The following is a 19,924-nucleotide window of genomic DNA, read 5'->3' on the forward strand; positions in this document are numbered from 1 at the left end:
CCAGAACAAGGTCATGTGAGCCCAAGAACTGGAGGAAGCAATGGGAATGGAAACACCGCCATCGAAACATTCCCGGCCTACCGTGATATTTATGTCATCCAGCCGGTTCATAAGGCGATGTCCTAGGCCGATCTAGACTTCCAACAAAAGCTCTGGACCGAGCCAGACTTTCAGCTGAGATGTGGGCCGAGCAAAAGATGTGCTGGGCTGGCTCAGATCCAACTCAATGAGCTGTGAAGAACATTTACATTATTGCAACATGGGTGTTGTTGCCACCTTCTGATATGCAGAAGAGGCTAACATAACCAAGCTCATTTCTGACCATTCATTTGCTGGGGCCCAGCCACTAAGCCAAGCTGTGTTGAGGGCCAAGAACAGTCCCAGACCTAGGTGGAAAATGGCCTTTAGTTAGGTCGTGACCAGGACTAAAAATGACCTTTAGTGGGCCGTGAAATCGGCCTTCAGTTGATGCGTGAAGTGGGCCGAAATCAGCCCACGTTCTGGGCTGAAACTAGCCTCAGAACTGGACTGAGATCAAGGTGAGTTCCAACCAAAAGGGTGGGCGGAGATCAGCCTAATTTTGGGTCGTGGTGTGGGCCAAGGGTAATCACTAGCTTGGGCCATGTGCTGGGCTGAAATCAGCCCTGGAACTAGGCCGAAATCAGTCCTAGAAACAGGCTAAAATCAGCCCAAATCTAGGCCAACGTAATAGGGGGCATGTGCCAAGCCAGCCACACAAATGGGCTAGGCCAGTCGGCCCAGTCCCATTGGGGCCGCATAATAGGGCCAGTCCGATAAGCCCAGATCCATTTGGGTCAAACAGAATGGACCTTGATGGTATGACAAAGACTGGGCCAAACCAAGCCCAGTTCGAGCCTTGACCGTTAGGCTAAATTTGGCCCAATTCACATGTTAAAAGGTCCTTACAATCTTACTCACTTGTTATGGCGCAAATAGATTATTAGTCTTAAGAACACTATCTAATACAAACTCGTGGGTTGGAAATAATTCTAGGGAATCAATCATATGGTGTTGGACTATTAGATAACCGCAAAAATCCGAATCAAGGGACAAGCTATGAACCGCCAGGTGATGACTTTTCCCCTTGGGCTTTCCATCTCTAAGTTAGTCCAAACATAATATCCATCTAAATCATACTCACTAGTTTAAGGTTCTGATTATTTGTGTTAAAATTTGATTAGCGGTCCCATCCTGATCCATGATTGATAAACCACGTTCACATGAAATATGGGTTACATGCTAGGTCCACATACTAGTTGATAATTCGTAAATGTTGTTCACATGCAATGATCATTGATTTCCACATTTTAACATCGCATTACTTAATAGTTCGTACTTTAATTTCATGATGCCTCGTTACAAATTCTATTGCCATTATTTCATTTTACGTACCTTTGCATGTTAATTGAATTGTTGTGAGTCACCCATAAGATTCAATTCACAGCATTATTCGTGAAAAAATTTCACTAGTGCATGTGAGCCACACTTGGGATGCAACCAGACAGATGATGTGGGAAATAGGACCCTCGACTTGAAGTTATTTTTAACCAACTACTTGTGGAGGGATTCTATTAAACATCCTAAGGTGGGAAACCTCATGAGCTGGTGACGGTGGTCATGGGACACTATGCCCGATCTGTCGGCCTACACAGGGTGACGAGCCCCCCGTAGTGACCATTGAGTTACTTAAATTGGGTGATTGTAACTGGAATAATAATGGTTTGGCTAATCATGTATTCATAGCATATTGGAAATGACGGGTGGGTAATTCTGGATGTTGTAGCATGTGCCCTCGGGTTCATTGGGTTATCATTTCGCTAGCTCCCAGACCACCGACTATCGACCCATTTTGATGACTTGGCACCATGTTGTACGAGATATGTTACGCTGGTGACTAGTCTGATGCATGGGTGACAAGCCCAAGTCCAACTAGATGAGCATCCCCAGGTCAATGTGCATTCATACATCCATGTATTTTAATAAGATTGCATCCTATCTGCTTTGGAATGTTTCATTACTTTTTCTTTAAACTATCATTGCTAAGGCGGCTGTCTGCGAGGGAAATTCACACTAAGCTGGCCACTCATTTATCCAATATCCAACGGTATAGAGTATGCAGGCATAGATGGAGATGGTGGTAGCACCGGCCCTGAGGGCATGATGGTAGGATCTGAAGATGGATATTATGAAGATGATCCACAGCAGAAAGCGGCTGAATATTTTAAGCTTAATCAGTAGACGTAGTATTTCTTTATAGCTGTTTTGGTGCTTTAAAACTTATGAATTTTGTAATTATGGCCCCCAGCTGAGTGGGTCAAATATTCAGATTATATGATACCATCTTTGCTTGCTTATACTATTGCACTCTGATTTTGGTATTTCGCTAGTTTTCTGATCTATTAACACTCAGGTTTTTGGAAACCGGGGTGTTACAAAATGGTTCAAGTGTAGGTGGACTGCGTCGTGTCTAGCCTTGTCCAAACCTTGTGGAGCATGCTCGAAAAGAGAAGAAAGAGAATGGAAAGACAAAGAAGGAGAGGGGGTAAGCAACGTAAGAGAAGGAGAGGAAGTAGTTGGCGAGTCGAGTCAACTTGCTGATCCATTAACCAGGCTTCTTGGTGGGCATTTCCAGTGGTGCAAACATAAGGGAAAAAGAAAAAGAGGAAGAAGAAGAAAAGAGAAGAAACATAAAGAAAGGGAGAGAGAGAATTTGGTTATGCAGCACCCTATGTCACACCCCAACTCAGAAACCGGGCTCACAAAATTTTCGGTTGCTGAATCCGGTGCCGACAGCTTCCGTAGTACCCCATTCTCGGCTCCCAGTGTGCATACGCCAGATTCCAATCCTGGGATCCTACAAGGAGGATTTTCCAACGTACATTTATCTCATCAGAAGCATAACCACAAGTTTACCCAAATCACAAAGGCAACATCATCATCACATATCCGCTAATATAAATATTTGAATACATAAAGCTGAAAGGGAAATACATAAATTGAAAATCAAAACTCCAGAAGACCGCTGCATGCTCCAAGCTCAATGCTGCTGTAACATAACATCACCTGCACGCATCTATCATGCATAAGCTTATAGAAAGCTTAGAGGGTGGTATAAGTGTGTGCACAAGGTAAGTGCCAAGCACGCAAATATCAAAGTAAGCGGAAATACTGACAAGTCCATAAAATATCATCAACCTCATCCAGGATATGAGATAAAAAGACATAATAAGCCAATGTCATATACTGAGAAAGTAATGTAAATCGGCTATGTAATGCGGAAACATAATGGATCAGATATCAGATATCGAGGATACAATACAATATGCAATTCAAAAGAACTATGAATACCATCAGCCTCATCTAGGTTATATAAATGCAGAAACATAGCAACCCAAAATGCCATATGCCGAGGATGTAATGCAATATGCAATATTTAGTGCAAATGAAATGACCAAGCTGCAGTGTGAAGTCGGGATAATAGTACGTGGTATCGCAGGCTATGGGGCCTATCATAAAGAACTTCTATCGAAATCAATCTTATACCTAAATTTAGATAGATAGACTCAATGTGTTAAGCTCTTGATCTCAGGTTAGTCGCACGCCCTAACAGAAATCCTGGCCATTACGAAAGTACACATAACAATTAGTTGTGCACCACCAGCCCAAGTGGATAGTGAATGAATGAATATAATGCTGAATATGCAACTCCTACTCCACAAATTAGTACTGTACATCTTTGGGATCATCACCTGGGTCTATTACACTCTACGTTAGCTTGCCGCCCCTATCCAAGCACACAATTAGGTAAGTGGAAGAGACCTCACTATCCGCCTGCCAATATCGGGCCCGGCTCGTCGATAGCGGACCCATTCCTCAAGCTGGTCAAACTCAACCTAGATATTGCCCTCTCACTTAGGCAAGTAAGGTCACACTGTAACGCCCCGACTTTTCAGGACCCAAGTACATGACCCGTTTCCTAAAAATTCGAGTGTTAACCTTAAAAGATGGTCAAATTCGAGTACATATATTTTTTCTTTCATCAGAGTAAGCAAATGAGCGTAGTGTGGACAAATCGACATAAAGAAAAATTTCATTATCATTCAAATATGCACATAATGACTTATACCAACCAATGTCTCTAAAATTTACAAATACAAGAATTACATGATCTAATGTATGAGAAAATTATAGAAAGCATATAAATATAAGCCGCAAGATCACACAGCTCCTCCAAGCATACAGTCAAGCATTCCTGGTGATCGTACCCTGCTCCTTATCAAGTTTGAACATGCATATCACTTAAGCCACCTGTACTACCTGTACGGTTTTATATTTGATGGATGAGTGGCCAACTCAGTGTGAATTTCCCTCAAGATTACATACCGCCGCATTAGGTAAGAAATAGTATAAAACATACAGAAACCAAAACAGAGTAAATGCAGTCTTGTTAGATGCATGGATGTATGAATGTAATGATCGACCCGGGTAAAACATCCAAACGGTCTGTGCCCCGGGTAAAACATCCAGATGGGCAATGTCCTGGGAAAAACATCCGGACGGACATTGAGGTCGTCACCTAGGGATAAGACTGGTTATCAGCGCAACATGCAGCGTAATCGCAGGGCATGATAATTAGAGTCAATATCATCATCGCATGACTAGTCATAAGCACAACACGTAGCGTAATCGCAGGGCAGAGTGATCCAAGTCATCGAAATATTTCATGTATGCATGATTAGTCAAGTCATTATTAATCCATTTACAACCAGCCAATTTAGGTAAGCTCAAAGGTCACTACGGGGAGCACATGGCCCAGCGTAGGCCGACGGCTCGGGCATAGTATCCCATTGCCACCATCCCCGGCCCATGAGACTACCACCTTAGGATGTTTAATGGAACCCCATCGACTAGTGACCAATCACATTACAACATATGGGGCTTACCATCGCATGGTTGCACAGAATAAAATATCGAACCCATATAGGAAAATACTAGAATAAAGCCACATAGGGTGATATCAAAGTAGGCCACATAGGGCCGATATCAAAACCATACGATAAAGACCATCCTTAAAAACCATTGGGCACAACAACCCTGGATGGTAGGCCCACATCAATGGTCCATCTAGACCACCACTCAATAACCACCAAGGCGAAGGTCCATTACGATCACAACTTGTCAAGTTACATCCCAAGTATGGGTGTACATTCATATGTGGGAATTTCCCACTAATGTACCAGTTTAAGCTCCATAAGCAATCCACAAGCACGAACAGTTATACAGGATAATCATAAAGCATATAATACAACAATTCAATTTTCACTAGCTAACACATGTGATTATAAAGAGAGATATCAATTATGAATTTAAATAACAACTATAACTTAAGCTGATGAGAAGATGGAAAGCTCAAGGGGAAGAATCATCACCAGACAAGTTATAGGGCATCCTTTGGTGTGAGCCCTCTCAAGAAGCTAGCGTCTCTGCGTCACTTGAACAGATTCCGAGAGAAATTCCTTACATTAGCTAATAAGTTCTAAGATTCTAGGACGCCATGGTTGGTCGAATGGCCCAAATCATGATGGTTTGGGTTTTATTTGAGAGGGTACAAGCCTAATAATACTTGTCCCAATAAGTGGGCGTAATATACTGTTATTTAGTTGGTGGGGTCCATTGCATGGACTGTGCAGACAAGCATTTATATCATGGTGGGGCCCACATACATGGCCCACCGTCATATGGGTGAGCTAGCACACTACTTCTATCTCATGTACATCACATAGTGTATCCCTGTATACATCATGTATATGATATTTGTAACCTAGTGTACATATGTACATATATATGTATATTATACATGTATCACACGAGTTCTGTGTGGACGGTGTGGATGTGTGTCCAGGCGCACTGCATCCCGACCTTAGACGGTTTATATTCAGTGTGCACAATGGGGTTCCACACGTGCAGGACTCACCATGCATAAATATATGAGGCACGCCTACCTAGGCACCCAGGCACCTGCGCACCTTCATATTTGTGACATGGGTGTCAAATCCAAACGGTCCATAAGATGTGGAATCCCAAGAAACCCTAGGAGGTAAATCTTCATCCTGATCTAAGATTCTGGTGGGCCATAGCAAAGATAAATGCACTTTCAAGGGAAGAAACTGTTTGCATTAATCATGGCCCACCCAAGTTTTGGTTCAAGGTAAAAATGGGAACCAGGGGGTTTTATGAGGTTCTGCTCCAAGTGGACCATTCAGATTTTCCAGATTCATCAGCCATGGGGAGATCTCGACATTTTGCAGTGGCTTACGTGAACTGATATATTATGTCTTCACTCCCTGGTGCATGCATGCACCGTCAATTTACTTCACGTGTGGGTCCCATGTGGGGCCCACCACGTTTACATCCACCCATGCATCATATATATGTATACCCTATATAGTATAGCATCACGTATATCGTATATTTTACATAATATACACACTTATTTATGGACCGTTGAAGCGTCCAGCAACCACCCTCAGATCTTCTGGACAGTGCAGATGGATTTCTCTCAACCCGGCAAGACAGTGGACGGTGTGGATATGCAGTAGGGTGGCCCACAACATTCGTACAGCCCACCATCATTTGGATGATCCATTGAATGGGCAGACCGCCTAGATGCAGTACGCCCATCAGTGGTGGGCTCCCACGAGGTGCAGCCCACACATACATATATGTATACGATATACCTAGGCTTGGTGGGTCCCGCGTAAACATGGGTGTCAAATCCGAACGGTCCATAAGATGTAGAATCCCAAGAAACCTTAAGACGTGAGTTTTCACTATGATCTAAGATTCTGGTGGGCCATAGAAAGAATAATTTCAATTTAAAGGAAGAAACTGTTTGCATTCCTTGTGGCCCACCGAAGTTTCGGTTTAAAGTAAAATTTAAAACCAAGGGGTTTTGTGAGGTGCTGCTTCATGTGGACCATTTGGATTTCCTAGACTCATCATAGCTGATGAGATCTCAACTTTTTGCAACGAGTTTACGTGAATTGATTAGCAGAGGAGCATTCGGCGTCCTCTGTTTCAACGTTTTGGTGTTGACATGCACCGTGTATTTCCTTCACAGGTGGGTCCCATGTGATTGGTGGACCCTACGTCCCATAGTGTACCAGGTGCAGGGTGGGTCCCACCTAGCTGGCCACACAGGTAGACGGTGTGGATACGCATCAAAGTGGACCATGTCCTGACTTTGGACGGCCCCTGACGTACGGCCCACCTGGAGCTTGGTGCCGCCCACCAACAAGGATGCTAGACCGTGGTGGCTTAATGCGACCCATAACCTTTATATGGTGGGGTCCACCTGGTTTGAAGGAAGACCAAATCATTGATCAGCACCTAGCCCAAATGCAAGGTGCAGCCCGTTAACGTTGGGTGAGGCCCACCTGCAATTTTTGCAGAGCCTAAGACCAGCCCACCAGCATGTAACGTGCATGGATGGCCCCTAATGCGGCAGTCTTTGGAGGACCGTCTCCGGTTTAAGCATAACCCATCAGAGGGCTGGTTTCACTGTCCATCAGCGGCCAACCCATGGCCACTATCAAGGCCTGATAGACGGCAGATCCGGGCCCGCATGAGGGTGGTATCAGTCCATCCCTATGGTCATTTGTATGGCCATCAACTTGGCCGGTTCCTGGCTCAAAACAAAGCTAAGTTCGGCCAATGCACGACCATTATTTGGTCATGGCTTTGGCCCGATTTCAGCTCCAACAGAGCCGATCATGTGGCCTGATGGACGATCAGAGGTGGCCTGCTGGATGATCCGGTCTCAGCTCCAAATAGAGCTTCGTCTCTCCCTGTTCTTGGACCGATGCTCGGCCATTGTTTGGCCGGGTCTTTGCCCGAAACAGGTGCTGCAACAAGGGGTCGGTTTCCTCACTGCAACAGCGCCATGCATTGGCTCAGTTCCGACCAAAACATGGTCCCTTTGCTTAGCAGGCCTCTCAGTCCATCCCACAGTCATTGTCTGGGTTGGGATTGGACTGAACAACGCTGGTTTCTGGCTTTGTTTTGGTCATGATCTCAGCCATTATTTGGCTGGATTTCGACCCTAACTATGGCCTAATATTGGCATGAAACCCGGGCCATTGCTTGGCTGGTTCCTAAGATGGAAAGACAGCCATTGTTTGGCATGTTTCCTGACACAGCCCCGACCCAGAACTCAGCCATTTCTTGGCTTGGTCTCGGTCCAGGAACGTAATACCTACAACTTACAAGAAAAGAGGAAGGTAAAGGAACGAGGTGAGAGTGTTTGACAGGGCCAGTTACTGCCATTTTTTTTTTACTTATGTTGAACCAGAGGGTCGGCTCCCTGTTTCTTACTCTCTTTCTTCTTCCTCCCTGGCATGGATTCAAGGGCTACAGTGTGCCCTTTTTATAGTCTAGGGAGAGAGGGATGGACGGTTGTGATCGTCCTCACTGTGAACGGCTGAGATTTGTCCTTCCCAGAGAGGAAGGGCGGTTCTCTCTCTCTCTTCACAACGCAGGTTCTTGGTCGGACGGTTTTTAGGCTAAGATGGATGGTGGCATTTAATCTCCTTTCTCCGAATACCACGGGTGAAACTGCTATACCGTTTTGATGATGTGGGTTCCATGAAGGATTTGAAAAGTTTAGAATGCTCAGAAAACGATCGTGGTGGCCCACTTATAGGTTTGAAGTGGGTCGGTTTGAAACAGAGAGAGGAAGGGCAGGAAGATATTTGAGAAATGCTCGGTCATAGCTAGTTTGACCGAGCCATTGGGTTTAGTACACCTCGTGCCCAAGCACTTTTTGTGTACATGCATTGTGTAGGGGCCCACTGAAATGTGATTACCATGATCTACTCTGTTCATTTGTATTGGGGGACATTACCCAGGGATCCTGGTTCACTTTGGGTTGATAGTGAGCCCTAGGTGGCCCGTTACATAAATCCTTAGGCTGTCAGTTGCCCATATGTTGAGATCCGTTGATCAGGTGGGCCTGATAGACTTTTTTAACATTTAATATAGGGTATTAGTTATGATGAAGGCTTTGTTTGTCGCTAACGAATTCTAAAGTGTTGGTGACAAGTGTGTTGCATCAGAATTAACTAGCATAATGGCTTCAATCTTTGAGTGTTCGAGTGGTCTCACCTTCCCGATTGTCATAGGGAGTATTCTAGCTCCTGGAGACCCTGATGGATGACTTTAATGTCGACAAGAATCCCCATCCTGCGTATGTCGAGTTCACGTTTTAGTTAACCCAAGTAATTTTTAGTTAAGTGTGGGTTTAAAAGGTAACACCCGAGTACTGAAAGTATGGGGTGTTACACACACCCCCTCCCAACCAACCATGACATAGAGGGAGACGCGGCCTATTAGTATACGGCCCTCATGCGCGCATATATATCCACTCAGTCTAGACGTTGCGGCATCCTCTAGTACTAAGAGGGTTTAGGGATTTTCACCTAGGGCCATCTATGGCAGCCCGATACTAGTAACAGATTTCTAGTATCTCATCTGGCCATCCATGACATGCCTGTGGAGGCTACGGCCCTGATGTCGTTAGGGCATACAGTAATCACAACACACAATGCAAGATGCATGAGTCATATAATCCAGTCATGCATCAATCCTACGTATACCGTGCACTCATGTGAGATAACCTCCGCCTATCAGGGAGTCTCATAACAACCTACCCAATGATATATGCAATGGTCAACCACATCTCATAACAAACATGCAGATGATGCGTATGGGCATGTATCATGATGCTATGTTGTCACATGCTCATAATCGGTATCAATAACCGGTATCGACAATCGACCTCGACAATGTGGACATTTAATCAACATTGCCCCAAGGAATGGCCCACATAGAGCCTATCATATAGTGGACCCATGGCCTCACACAAGGGCCAAATATACAACACCATGGGACTCACTCAAGAGCTTAATACACATCACAATGGGCCTTTCACATGGGCCTAATATACATCACAATGGGCTCCATCGCTTGGCCCTTAAATGTACCACAATGGGCCTCATCACATAGGCCTCATATACATCACATTAGGCCACGACAATCGGCCTCGATATTTGGCCTCGACAATCGGCCTCGACAATTAGAATTGGCCTCGACAATTAGAATCGACCTCAACAATCGGAATCAGCCTCGACAATCGACTTGGACTATCAGAATCAGCCTCGACAATCAGAATCAGCCACGATAATCGACCTCGACAATCGGCCTTGATAATCGGAATCGGCCTCAACAATCGACCTTGATAATTGGAATCGGCCTTGACAATCAAAATTAGTATTGACAATCGAAATCGGAATCGGCCTCAACAATCAGCCTCGACAATCGAAATCAGAATCGGCCTCAACAATCGTCCTCGATAAACGGAATCGGCTTCGATAATCAGCCTCGACAATCGGAATCAGCCTTGATAATCAGCCTCGATAATCGGAATCAGAATCGGTCTTGACAATCGACCTCGTCGGTATCGACAATCAAAATTGACCTCGATAATCAGCCTCGACAATCGAAATCGAAATCGGCCTTAACAATTGGCCTTGACAATCGGAATCGAAATCGGCCTCAACAATCGGCCTCGACAATCGGAATCAGCATCGACAATCGAAATTAGTATCGATAATCAGAATCAGCCTCGATAATCGAAATCGATATCGGCCTCAACAATCAACCTCGATAATCGGAATTGGTCTTGATAATCGAAATCAGTATCGACAATCGGAATCGGCCTCGACAATCGGAATCGGTATCGACAATTGGAATTGGCCTCGACAATCAGAATCGGAATCGACTTCAACAATCGGCCTCTACAATCAGAATCGGTATCGATAATCGGAATCGCCCTCGATAATCGAAATCAGAATCAGCCTCAATAATCGGCCTTGACAATCGAAAACGGCTTCGATAATTGGCCTCAACAATCGACCTTGACAATTAGAATCAGCTTCGATAATTGACCTCGATAATCAAAATCGACCTCGATAATTAGCCTTGATAATTAAAATCGATCTCGACAATTGGAATCGACCTCAATAATCAGCCTCAACAATCAGAATCGGCCTCAATAATCAAAATTGGGATCGGCCTCAACAATCAACCTCGACAATCGGAATCGGAATCGGCTTCAACAATCGGCCTCGATAATTGGAATCGATATCAACAATCGAAATCAGCCTCGACAATCAGAATCGGTGAGAATTGGCCTAACAAGGCCTAATGAAAGGTTACAATCTGGACATTTAACCATCATCGCCCATCAATGTGGACATTCAACCATCATTGTTCCCAAGGAGTGGCCCACATAGAGCTAAACGTTTCGTGGGCCCATGGCGTCACACAAAGGCCTAATATACATCGCAATAGGTCTCACTCATGGGCCGCATATACATCACAATGGGCCACATCTCAGGGCCTCATATACATCGCAATGGGCCACAATAATGCACCGAATACACATCAGTATGGGCCGCATCACATGGGCCTAATACACGTCATGGTGGGCCCCATCACATGGGCCTCGAACACATCACAATGGGCCTCACTCATGGGCCTCATATACACAACAGGTGGGTCATGCACATGGGCCTCAGATACATCACAAGAATCACAACCCAAGGGCCTAATACACATCACAATGGGCCGCATGACATGAGCCTAATACACATCACAATGGGCCGCATGACATGGGCCTAACATATATCACAATGGGCCGCTTAATGAGCCACACCAAATGAGCCTCATATACATCAAGTGGGCCGCACCAATGGGCCGCACCAATGGGCCTCAAATACACAATAGGTGGCCTCAAATACATCTAATCAGGCCCATCATTCTAGGTGAACTATCTACACTATACATCTATTTTTAGAGATCATTTACTCAAAAATGAATCATATCAAAAGATCATCTGGACCACACCCTAAATAGCGATGGAGATAACGATTTCCACTGTTTAAAATCCACAGGGCCCACCACAACATTTATTTTCCAATCTATTGATAAGATCACAAAGGCCTGAACTAAGAGGAAAAATAAATTTCACATAAATCCAAAACTTCTACACTCCCAAAAGGGTTTCAATGGTGGACGTTCATCCTTACTGTTTGCAGCGTGGTCCACCTGATAGACAGCATGGATATAGAATAAATACATCAATGGTGGGTCCCACCGTCCAACCATCTGGACGGCGTGGATAAGACTCATACATCACGGTGGCCCTCACAGCACTGTCCAGACGGACGGTGTAGATAATAAATGCATCACAGTGGAGTCCACACTGATGGACGGTATGGAATACAATACGTACATCAGTGGGCCCCACGGAGCTTGTGACGTCAGATACAACAGCTTATTCAGTTGGCGTGGTCCACATAGATGGACGTCGTGAATAAAGCATATTTATCATGAGGTCCCCACCGTCCAGATGGACGGTGAGATGAAATACATAAATCGCAGTGGTTCCCCACCATCCAGATGGACGATGCAGATATAATACATACCTTATTGATGGGCCCACATGAAATTTAGATCTATCCCATTCCATGTACCATGAGAGAAGAAAAAAATAATAAAATAATAAAAGGAAAGCATCTTTTAATGTTTGGACGGTGTGGGTATATCTCACATAAATTAGGTGACCACCCACCGTCCAGACACTACCAAAAAAATGACCAAAGGCTTTGGACTATTCTGGTTTTTTGCTACGACTATAAACCGTAGCTCATTTGCTACGGCTTAAAACCATAGCTAAAACTGTCCAAACCGTAGATAAAAGTTAACTCTATCAGGCGTACATACAACCTTGGATACCTCATAAGGGACTCTATGAAGCCCATTAAAATGTGTGTACTCCATCTAATACGTCTATCCATTTTTTAAGAGTATTTTAAGGCAAGAACCCAAAAAAGAAGTAGATCAAAAGCATAAGTGGACCACACGGTAGGGAAGAGTGGAAATTAATCCATTGATTGATGGTGTGGTTCAATTAGACCTTCGATTTGCCTAGATGTTGGCTTCATTCCCTTAAAAAAAATTACAAAATTAATGGACGGAGTGGATATATCGATTGCATCAGGACGGACCCCACAAAGCCCTTGACAAGGTCGTCCATCCAGATCCCATCAAATATGAACCATAGAGAGCCCATTACGGATTGTTCAATAGCTATGGTCATATTGGCTTTTAGTTACGGTTAAAAACTGTAGCAGGACTGTAGCAGGCAAAAATGCGAAAAACTGCGCTGCCTTTTTCTTTTCCCCCTCTCACGAAACATTCATTTCCCTCCACTCAACCCTATTCCCTATTACATCCGCCCCTTTCTCTCTCTCGATCTCCCGCGCCTCTTCTCTCTCTCTCTCTCTCTCAAGCTCCCGTACTCCTTTTCTCTCTCTCTCGATCTCCCATCTCACGAACTCCTCTTCTCTCCCTAACCATCCCCTCTCACTCGATCTCACAAACTCCTCTTTATCAATGGATGATTTTGAGTTGTTGCACTCCCAGTCGTGAAGGATCTAAAACCTCTCTACTAAAAGATTCGGAACCCCTCTCTCACTCCCACTGACAAAAAATCTAAAACCCCTTTCCGCTGATAGATCTGAAAGCAGAGCTCTCTCTGCTACTTGTCGCAAAAGTCACAGGTAGAGCACCAAACAAGCTCTTTAAGGAAAGGTTAGTTTATGTAGAAACAATTTTCAATCAATTTTTTGTTGTTTGTTTCCAAATTTCGGATGTTTAGATTTAGGGGTTTTTGATTATTATTTTTTAATTTATACTTTGTTTACTGAAATCGAATGTTGAGATTAGAGTTTCTAAAATTTATCTGTAAATTTGTTGTATGATGATGTAGAGGGGGATTTCCCTTGGAAAATGCATGGTGTACCCTATTGTGAAGCTTAATATGGTGTTGTGGGTTGTGGCATGGTTTGATCCCGAGCCAATTGATCGTTTCTTCACTAACATCAATCTAGTGTCTAAGGACAAGAACATGTGGAGGAAGGGATGCCAACTGTTTGAAAAAATTCACAAAGCCCATGTTGCACAGGCATGCACCTCTTATATATTTATCGCAACTTCTTTCCATTAATATTTCAAATATATATTAGAGTAGTTATCATAGGTTTTGAGTTTGTTGTTGCATAGATTTGAATTGCAAGTGGGTTTTGTTGGGCAGGTGCATGCTTTATATGCACAACACTAGCAAGCTTAAAACATGCATATATGGTTATACAGCCACCACCTTCAAGTATATACCCTACCTCCTCCTCCAAACATGTGGAAGTGTAACCACTGAAGTAAGTTGTAATGCATTTGTGGACTTATGGAATTGAAAATATGGCCCAGGGAGCAGGGACGAGTTGCCTTAGCATGCTAGCTACTATGCTAAGGAAACACTCTTTTATGCAAGCTTGGGCTTGGCAATAAGAACACAAAACTCTTACAGATGCTATGAGCATGCAATTAATTACAAAGGTTTATTAAAATCAACCAGTTGCTTTGAGAAATAAAATTATGGTTCCAATAGAATATCCTATGCCTATGCAATTCAATTGTTTTGATAAGCTATGGTTTTGGGAAAAGTGTGTCATGATCAAGGGAGGTGATTCAATAATTGTGTATGGAAAGTACCGTTGCTTTTGTAATTGGCCACGAATATTTTTGTCGTAGCAAGGTACTGTGGTATTTTTGTTATTGTTCTGTGGTACATTTTGAAGGGCTTTCCTTAATGTGATGCAGTCCCAATTTATTCATTTTTGTAATATGTGCAAGCTTGTCAATGCTCATAATTGCTAACATGTTTGATGATCTTTAATTTAGTGTTTGGATGGTCCGATACATTGGTTTTTCCTTTGCCCAAAATAGCATTTGGATGTCTGCACTCTACAGTATGCAGCATGATTTTTTTTCCTTTTTTTTAAAAAATTTTTCTTTGTTTTTGTTTTTGTTTTTGTTTTTTATTTTTGTTTTTTGTTTTTTGGTTTCTTTTAAGAACTTCCCATCCCACTTAGAAATTTTAGAAAGTGCTTGTATAAAAATGTTGTTTTAACCCTACTATCCATTTGTGCTATGAGTGATTCAGTAAAAAGAGATATGGAGTTGTTGGTGAGAAATGAACATTCATCATGGCCTAAGGGTAAATAGGAAAATGCTTTGTTATGGCTAACCACATCAGAAATCTCCATTTTGCACATTGCAAATGCAAACATAATGTAATCAAATTCCTTTCAAGTGGGACATCCATTGCTTGACAAAAGAAAAAAAAATGTATTGGCCCTGTAAGCATTTTTGGACTGACAGCTATCTCTGTTGGTGCAAATTAGCTGGACTGTCCAAATCATCTTACCATGAAGCCAAATATCCATGGTTTTTAGCTCATTGTTTTGTTTTCAAAGCTCATATTCTTACTCATGGTTGTCTCTTGGACCGACGTAAATCCCTAATTATGTGCATCTTGATGGTTCTTTCCTCTATTAATGCATTTTGTACTTGGTTTTTATTAGCTCATGATCTGCTCTCAATGGTAATTTCATGTTCTTAGTCATATTTTGGACTGCTATAAATCCATGATTCTATGCAATTTGATGTTTTTTTCTTTTTAATTATATTGATGTACTTTATGATTTGGGTTTTTTTTATGTTCTTTACCTAATGAGTTTGGTTTGAAGTGAATTTCATGTTCATGGTTGCCTTTGCCTGATGAGTGTAACAATCTGATTATTGAGTTAAGGCACGTTAATGGTGGTATCACCTTTGATTTAAAATTGTGGCTATTTTTTATGCTTCATCTCCATTCTTACATATGCCATGTTGCCTTTGCCTCTACAAGAATGGTGTTGGGACAAGTATATGCTAAGACACGGAACCCTCTCACCCCAATAACCATGCATGAATGCTGGAACTTGGGTGTTGTCCTCAAGCTTATGTTTCTTCAAGTAAGTGATTTGATTTGCCAATAATACCAAACAATTCATTGGCTTTTTCTTTTATTTTTTGGTCTACTTATTCCTACTTCTAATGGGACTTTTGCTTTAAGTCTCTCAGAGGTCTTTTTTTTTTCAATGGCTTTTTAAAGATACTCTTGGATTTTTACTCACACTACTTACTCACAAGCATGGTGTACATGTGTGGTAGGCAGTTCATCAAAATGGCATCTAAGGAAATGAAAAACAGCCTACATTCAAAATACATGCATGGCCCATCTGATTAGAAGTTGAGACTATGTCCTTCTTTCTCGACCAAGGCAGGTACAAAGTAAGTTGATTTTATGGATGACGGGGATCTTCCTGTTCCATGTCTATGTAGTATGGCGAGGTGTATGGAGGCAGGTTTTTATATGTTCATGAGACTGCACATCGAGTAGATTCATTTCTGCACATCTTCCAGTTCCATGTTTTTCTAAAGTCATCTTGGTAGATATCCAGCCTACTTATTTCTGCTTTTGATAGCGGACTTCTACTTTATTGAATATGAATACTAAATAATTGCAATTTGGTCATTTCCACTTTATTGAACTTATTATTATAATTTTATTGGATAGTGCATCCAAATGTTGCCTAAATAGTCAGTTCATGTTGGATCAGGAGTATCACAGTCGCGAGAACATACAACCTAAATTGATTCTACCAAAAAAAAAAACCATTGGGCTAAAACTCAGAAGACAAAACAGAATCATGTAATGAATGTAGCATTCTTGGGTTGGTGTTCTCAACAATGGGATGAGAGGTCCTATTTAGAAGGAGGGTCCACTGATTGACGGTTCGGTTGTGCAGGACTAAACGGTTTGATGTGGTTCTCAAATTTGCCTTCCTGTTTGCTCTGCCCCCACTGTTTGGTCTTGGTTGATTCTCAGTATCATTGGAAGTGTTCTTGTTGGAATGGGTTATGGGTTCTTCGCGCCGTGGGTTTTGACTTTTGAGGCCTTTAGACAGGTTGGGGAGTTGAAGAAGTTCTTGCACTGCATTGTGGTAGGAGTTTCAATTAGCACTAGCTGATTTTTTTTTCTTCTTTCTTATCCACTTGTATTATTTAGTTGCAATCAATTTGATTTCTATTTACATGCCCTTCATTCTTCTTCTTCTTCTTCTTCTTCTTCTTTTTATTTTTGCCATCTCTACATGTGCAAAGATACATTTACAATTTTGCATGATGATGTATTGATGTATAATTTAATGCATGGTCGAATAGAGAGGGAATTGCTCTATTTTTGTTGTATTTATTTATGCAGGTACATATTCATCCATGATCTCTCTCTCTCTCTCTCTCTCTCTCTCTCTCTCTCTCTGTATGTATGTATAAACTTGTATACGTCCACATGCATTTATGCATAGCCCATTTATGTAGGTTTAGATGTGTTTATGTATGCATATGTACCATGTTCATGTGTATGCAATATGCAGACAAACATGGATAATTGGATATTGTATATATAACTAGTTTGCTTTCTAAATGACTGCAGATAAAAAGTCTTTTGGGGACGAAAGTGGAGTGGCTTTATTATATACTTCAGGCATTTAATGCTGGTGATTTGGTTTGTTATCAAGAACTCTACCATGTCCATAGCGCTGCTCTTAGTGCACAGCCTGCGTTAGTTGAGAATGAGAAGAAATTACTTGAGAAAATTAACATTCTTTGTTTGATGGAAATCATCCTCAGGTCAGCTTCACCAATTAGGCCTAAACTTGAGTGATCTTTTTTTTTTCTTCTGACTAAGCTTCATGTAATGAAAGGAAACTAAATTGATGAATGTTTCCATCATAGTTTGGGTATCTATGAACAGTATCAGGAGTAATGGGATGATTTGTTGCAACCCCATCTTTGAGTTCTCTTTCTTTCTATGAGGAAATACCAAGTTCATCATTCTTCTCTTCCCTCAAGCGATCATAATAACCTTGATTGCTAGTTTAACTGGTTGTGGTTTTTTCTTGGCAGGTTGTGGGTTTGTTGTATATGAAGTTCGATCAATCATGGTAACTCCCACTCCTTTTTGTTGCATTGTAAAAAGAAATGCATTTGCTTGGTTTGCTGGTTGCAGGTGGTTTAGCTGAAAATAATATCTACTTTGCAAACCATGTTGAGATTTTTGGAGGTAAGCTATTCCCAACCTTCGAATTTCACTGGGTTTCGATTTGTTTCGTGTATTTTCCATAAATTTAGTTGGTATTTTAAGTAGCTGAATGTCCCTACTAGGACCTGGTGGAGGTAGTACCCAATCTGCGAACCCTATTAAGTAGGCAATATGAGTTGTTTCAAGGCTTCTCTTATTTTTTTCTTTTTCTTTTTCCTTTTTTATATTCTGAACTTGGGGCCTTTTTTGGCTTTCTTTTAGAGGTGGGAGAGTTGTATGACAAAGGTGTTGTGGGCCTACTCATCTATTGTACAAGTGACATGGTGATGATACATCAAAACAATTAAAATATCAGCTATAATAGCTCATTTGCAATGTAATGTGATCTGTGGATGTTGGTTTGTGCGACATCTGTTCTAGAATCTTGGAGGGCAAGGACAGATAGATCTCTCAACACAATGGCTGGTCCTTTGGATATCTAGATGCATTGTTGTCATGAAGGAACATCCATTTGTCTTTATTAGCATACATTTGCTTGGATTGGAGAACATCGAACCTTCCAACTTATGCGCCCTTAATTTGGGTGATTCTTCTGTAGAATTCCTGATTCATCTTAAACAAGTGATACCCTTTAGCCTAGGATAAAATCATTGAGGGTGGAGTAACTTCGAAAATCTGTTTTGGTGTACTGTATCAGTCACCACCAAAACTGGGTCGTATTGCGCTATATCAGGCCTGTATCGGGCTGGCACACCTGTATTATTAATGGACAAAAATGGCTTGCATTGGGCAGTACATACCCTGTTTGAGAGGATATTTTATACGTTGGGACTAACTGTTTCTTTTCCATAATGCAGGTTGTAAACTGCACCCCACTTCAGGCACATCTAGCGTCATTCCCATAGGCTTGCAAGTATGGATCATATGCCTTGTCTTTCTTGTATCTTTTATAGAAAGAAGATGGTCTTCGAGTCCTCCTTCAGATTGGGTTTCCTGTTGACATATTAAACTTCATCTAATATGTAGTGCTTTCTGTTTCTTTATGGGATGCAGTGGCAATACAAATGAATGATTCTTCAATTGTTTTTTAGTTGTGTGATCCCTATGAGGCTGCTGAAGTCCTGATGGATGGATCGGATCTCAGACCTATTGTGCCATGCTGCCACATGTGGCGTGTACATGCTGCCTCATCAGATGATTGTCAAGCCCAACTTCTTTACCTTCTGAGTCCTGATTAGAACACTCATAACCATGACAAATTGGAAAGCCATCCTTGGTAATTTCTCATTTCCATTGTATTATGATCCTATCATTATTGTTTTGTGCACATTAGCTTGTCTTATGGACACCTTGTTATCTTTTCCATGATGCAAGGTGGTAGACAAGGACTGGGGAGCTGATTTTAGGAAGCTGTCTACTGGTGCAGCTCTTGTTGGCCTTACTTTATGGCTTGACCATATACAGGCAAGTCTTCTTTCACTAGCTACATTACTAAGATTTATTTATTGTTACTCCCATGCTCATGCCTTTCAGTTATCAGCCGCCTCTCCATTCTCATTTTTCTCAGCCCTGCAACCCAAAAGAAATCGGCAACTGCAACTCAGCAACATATCAGTTGTTTGGATGTGCCAATCTATGAGAAAAAGAAAACATAAAAGAAGTTTTGAATACTTCCTGACAGCTACTTCATGAAACAGTTCACAATAGAAAGTTGAGGTGCATACAGCTAATTAGTTTAGAGAATTTCTTAAATCTATATATGCTTTCTCATCACTGTGCCTTCTTTTCTTGCAGTTC

The 19,924-nt window shown here is 42.1% G+C and overlaps 1 long non-coding RNA gene across 1 annotated transcript; it reads left to right on the plus strand.

Annotated features, from left to right (window-relative positions):
- Positions 1 to 15,227: 15,227 nt before the first annotated feature.
- Positions 15,228 to 16,574, plus strand: LOC131250002 (uncharacterized). Its single transcript, XR_009172964.1, has 2 exons — positions 15,228 to 15,995; positions 16,195 to 16,574. It is a non-coding gene; the product is annotated as an uncharacterized LOC131250002 (long non-coding RNA).
- Positions 16,575 to 19,924: the final 3,350 nt, after the last annotated feature.

The sequence above is a fragment of the Magnolia sinica genome, chromosome 6, assembly GCF_029962835.1.
Source record: "Magnolia sinica isolate HGM2019 chromosome 6, MsV1, whole genome shotgun sequence".
Lineage (NCBI taxonomy): Eukaryota > Viridiplantae > Streptophyta > Magnoliopsida > Magnoliales > Magnoliaceae > Magnolia > Magnolia sinica.